Source organism: Talpa occidentalis, unplaced genomic scaffold, assembly GCF_014898055.3.
Source record: "Talpa occidentalis isolate TD23 unplaced genomic scaffold, MPIMG_talOcc4v2.1 talOcc4.11, whole genome shotgun sequence".
NCBI lineage: Eukaryota > Metazoa > Chordata > Mammalia > Eulipotyphla > Talpidae > Talpa > Talpa occidentalis.
Window position 1 is genome coordinate 101,248,787 of NW_023601104.1, and position 5,026 is coordinate 101,253,812.

A 5,026-nucleotide genomic window follows, 5' to 3' on the forward strand; every position below is an offset into this window, starting at 1 on the left:
AATGTTGCCCGTTGCTAATTTGTTTTATTTTCCCTGGAGAGCCATTTCTACTCCGTTTTTTCCCCAATCATGTTCAAAACAAACAGCTGCTGTGTCACTTCCTGCGAACCGGGGCTCGGGAAGTGGCCGTCCCGCGGCCCCGGAGCTGACGGCTGCAGGCCACGTTTCCAAAGACGCGCTGTGGCAGCCTTCATCCGGCCCGGTGAGGTGGGCAGAGAGGCCCAGGGCCGCCGCGGGGCTCCGCTCGCAATACTCGCACCTCTGAACAAGCGGACTCAGACGGGAACCGGTTTTGATGGGAAAAATTAGAATAAGTGTTAATACTCTATTTTCTTTGTTCAGAACATCAGAGAGGGCCTCTCTGTCACAAAGACTATTTAACAGGGCCTCCCCGGTGGCGCAGCGATTGAGCGCTGGGTTGTGAAGCTGCCCGCAGCCTCTGCAGTGCCGGTTCGATCCCCGGCCCTCTGGGTGAGGGTCCCACATGGCGCGCAGACCTCTCCTGCCGCCCGCTGCTCCCCTCAGCAGTGTCCTTCGGTCCTTCTGCCTGCTCTGCTCCCCGCTCTGGCTCTGGTGAATTCTCTCACCCTCCCGCGCTTCTGACTGTACCCAGTGCTTGTATAAATAAATAAATAAATCTTTAAAAAATTAAAAAAAAAAAAAGTGCTATGAGAGCACGTCCACGGCCGGGGCGGACCTCGCGGCAGAAAGGCCTGCCCGTGTGCCCAGGGCTTCCCCACAGACATGCTCCTGGTCCCCAGCTGCCCCCTCCCACGTCCATCCAGCACTGCCCGGGAAATGGACCAAGCCCCTGGTGTCCCCTGGACCCTGCTCATTCAGAGGTGTCCAGATCAAGACCTCCCCGCCCCACCCCCATGGGCCCCACTTATTGCTCTCAACCAGGATCAAAGCCACTTTGCCCTTCCACCACCCCGCGGGCCCACTCAGGCCTCTCCAAACCCAAGCTCTCTGTGGCATCAGGTTCTGGTTTCCTGCTCTTAAAATGGTCATCATTCTGAGAACAGCTTCATCATTACTCCCCCAATCCTCCCAGTTACAGGGAGGAGACTAAGGTGTTAAGGGAGAGCCTCCCCTGGGGCCTTGGGTTCCGTCTCAGGCTGTCACTGCCATGGCCTGAGTTCTATCCCCAGCCAGGGAGTCAACCCACAGGGCGCAGCAGACCTCTCCTGTCTCCCCACTGCTCCCCTCAACAATGTGTTTCAGTGGATCTGCCTGCTCTGCTCCCCACTCTGTCTCTGGGGAGTCCTCTCACCCCCCACACCGCTGGCCTGTACCCCAGATCTTGTATGCATAAATAAATATTTAAAAATAAATAAATAAAATAAGTCATGCAGGCGTCAGAGCAGGCTTTTCTCCCCCTCCGCTTTTCTCCCCCCCTCGCTTTTCTCCCAGCCCCCCGCTTTGTTGAGCACAGCTGAGGGTTCAGAGTCTTCCATTTCCCACTCATGACGCTAAGGAGAAGAGAAACGTTGCAACGCCATCCCCAAGCAGGGGGTGTCTGCAGGGGCAGGGGCCATGCCCACTGGGGGGGGGGTTTGGCGGGGGGGGGGGGTTGAGACCCCGGGAGCCCAGGAGCTGCTCCTTCCTGCGTGAGTTTTCTCAGCTCCAGGTTCCCAAGGAAAAAAGGAACGCGCTCCCAGCCGGCCCACGGAGAGAGCCGCCCAGGGCTCGTGGCCAGAGCTCCGCCCGTCCCTTCCATGGACACGTGACAGAATTCTCACACATTTCTTGGCCTTTGTGAACAAAGTCTGCTGCGGTCCCTGAGTCACTGAAGACAGGTGCACCCAAGCTGCGGGGAGGAGACAGGAGGCGGAATTGAGAAATCGGCCCTTCCAATGGGCGTTAACGGCTCCGTGGACACCAGGGTCATCAGGAAGTGGAGAACGAGACCAGGCTGTCGTGGACAAGGCTATCTCCATCAAACAGACTGTGAAGTGGGCCTCCCTGGTGGCACACAGGGTTAAGACGCAGCACTCCCAAGCAATCCTCAGCCTCTGCTGCACGAGTTCGATCCCCGTCCAGCCCGGGAGCAACCCACATGGTGCAGCGGACCTCTTCTGTCTCCCCGCGGCTCTCCTCAGCAGTGTATTTCAGTCAGTCTGCCTGTTCTGCTCCCCACTCTGTCTCTGGTGAATCTTCTCACCCTCCCATAACTCTAGCCTGCACCCCAGCTCTTGTGTACATAAATAAATGAAGCTTTAAAAAATTAAAATAAAAAAAAAAAAACTGTGAAGTTCCTTCCAGAGCTTGCATGTAACAACAGGCTGGAGGACAGAGCGGTGGCAGGCTGGCACCCTGGGATGGAAAACCCGGACAACGGGGCGTTTCCACGGTGCGGTCCAGGAGCACACAGACCGGGAGAGGCCCCGCTGCACCCTGAGGCCGCGCCCCTCGTCTTACAGACCTCGGCAAGTTACTTGCATGGTGACTTAAGCTTCAGAAACTGTGATGTGTGCGTCAGGCCGTACGGCCGCGATGTTGAGGAAGGACCAACGTGACCGGGCAGGCGGGCAGCACCAGGGCCACCCGAGATGCGGCCCTCTCTCGAGCTGCACAGTGACCAGGCCGAGCAGCCAGGCCAGGGGTCAGGTCCAGGGCTCTGTGACACCAACATGCAATCAGCCAGGCAGCTGGAGGGATGGGCCATGCAGCTGAGGCCACTGCCTGCTGGCTGCAGAGGGCGGTAGGCACTTCGTGGAGAACAATCTTCCCCAGGACAGGAATGGGGCACTTCACACAGGGACCTCACTCCACACAGCCTGGAGCCAAGTACGCCCCAGCTAGGCCTAGCGCAAGGGGTTCACCTCCTCAGTGGGCACCACCGGGAGCCCAGGCCCCGGGTCTGAGGGGGACAAGGACAGTCCTGGGAGGCCATTTTAGACGGGTCTTGTCTATACTGCTTGGTGACTGGCCTCGGTTAGGGAGTTTGACACTGTAGGGGCAGGACTGGCCACTGAGCAGGTTTTCTAGGATCCAGCAGACCGGGTAAAGCAGGAGTCAGAGCCCTCAGTGGCTTTTTGCAGGCTTTTATTGGGGTTTACCAGGTACACAGCAGGCAGGGGTGCTGGGGGGCCGGGAGGCTGGCAGGCCTCCCAGCCCCCAGCAAGTCTCCACTCTCTCTGGGCTCTCCGGCCTTCTCTCTTTCTACCTCGGCTTCTCTTTTGGCGTCTACTGGCGTCCCAGTGACGCCGCCCTTACAAGCCCAGTCTCAGCCCAGGTGAACCCCATCTCCCTAGGCCCACACCCCTCTCCAGGTGCCGCCATCAGACATGCGTTCAGGACCGCAGGATCCGTCATCTATCCTGATGGCGGGAGGGCAGGAAAGCCTGACGTTTTTTCCTTACCCTACAGACACCAAGCGCATGGAGCCCCATGGATCACATCTGAGATGTTGGGGTGAAGCCTCCAACATGTAAACGGGGGGCAGGGCACAATCAGCCCATGTTGGGTAAGGTAAAAAATTACCAGGCTTTTCTGCGCTCCCGCCATTGAGATTGACGATGGATCTGCAGTTCTGCATGCGTGCCTGAGGGTGGCACCTGGAGTGGGGTGTGGGCCTGCGTGAGTGGGTTCACCTGGGCTGAGACTGGGCTTATAAGGGCGGTGTCATGGGGATGCCTGGTGACCGCACAGGTCCAGCGGCTGAGACTTCCCCCGGCTCCGAGGCCCCGAGGTGCAGGCCAAGGGGCGCGCCTGCCGTGGGCTCCTGCCCCTCCCGGCGTCTCGCCCTTGGCGAGGTGGAAGAGCGGAACAGAAGAGCAGACAAAAGAGAGAAGAGGCCGGAACAGCAGAGCGAAAGGAGCAGAGAACAAGGCCACAAGAGAACGCCGGGGAGCCCAGAGTGAGGACTTGCTGGGGGCTGGGAGGCCTGCCCCCACCCCCGCCCCCGCCGTGTGCCTGGTAAATCCCAATAAAAGCCTGCAGAAGCCACCGGGGGCTCCAAGCACAACCCCTTCACCCGTCTGCTCGGGTCACAGAGAGCCTGCTCCGGCCCTTCCTGCCGCGACAGCCCATAACATAGATGTTGGAGCTTTAAAAAGGCAAACATAGTCTCGGGGCCCCGGGAGCTCAGGGTGCGGGAAGCGTGCACACAGGAACCCCCAAGGCCCAGCCAGCAGCCCTGCCCCTTGCCCAAAACCGCTGCGGAGAAACCCCAGCCAGGTGCACGAACAAGCCCCGTGCGGTCACACACGTGCGCACAGAGCGCGGGCGGCGGCCACCCTGGCAGCGGTGGGGCTGAGGCCGGGACCAGCACCGCCCGGGAGGTGAACGCCAGGGGCAGCCAGAGCAGCGTCGGATGTGTGGGCTCCCAGCCAGACCCCTGACCCCGTTGGGCCCCCCAAGAAGCCCCCCGCCGTCGGGCCCCCAGCTCCCGCCAACAGGCACCGTTCTTGTAAACAGCTGACCCAGATTCTCGGCTTGAACGAGGACGTTTCCCGGGCAGTTGAGGGTTTACAGGACGAATTTAATCAGCAATAGTCGCGCCTCGGATAAACCTCATTGGCTACGATGCTGCCACTGCGCCCAGCTACAGGGTGAATTTCAATGCTGCTTGGAAGCTGGGGAGCAGACGGCACCCTCCACAGTGGAAACTGGGCCCCGTGTCCTGAGCCACAGCCCCCTTCCCAGCTTGCGGCTGACTCCCCCAAAACGCCGCATTCAAATTTTAAGTCACCCACGTTGTAGGGTAAAGTGTCAGGCTCCTCTGCCCTCTCGCCTTCAGAGTAAACGCGTGCCTGAGGGCGGGCCTGGAGGGGGTGTGGGCTCGGGGAGGTGGGTTCCCCTGGGCTGAGGCTGGGCTTACAAGGGCAGCGTCTTGGGACCCAGCGGAGCGGTAGAGAGCGCGGCAGGGAGCCAGGCGAACAAGCGAGTGAAAGAGGAGCAGCGGCCACGAGGGAAGCCGGAGAGCCCAGAGAGAGGGAAGATTCGCCTCCAGGCCCCCCGCACCCCTGCCTGCCCGGCCCGGGTCAATCCCAATAAAATCCCTGAGAAAGCCAGGAGCGCC

General features: G+C 60.3%; 1 non-coding gene across 1 annotated transcript; it reads right to left on the reverse strand.

The window, feature by feature from the left end:
- Positions 1-4,412: 4,412 nt before the first annotated feature.
- On the reverse strand, positions 4,413-4,551 carry LOC119239700 (U4 spliceosomal RNA). Its single transcript, XR_005123966.1, has one exon. It is a non-coding gene; the product is annotated as a U4 spliceosomal RNA (small nuclear RNA).
- Positions 4,552-5,026: the final 475 nt, after the last annotated feature.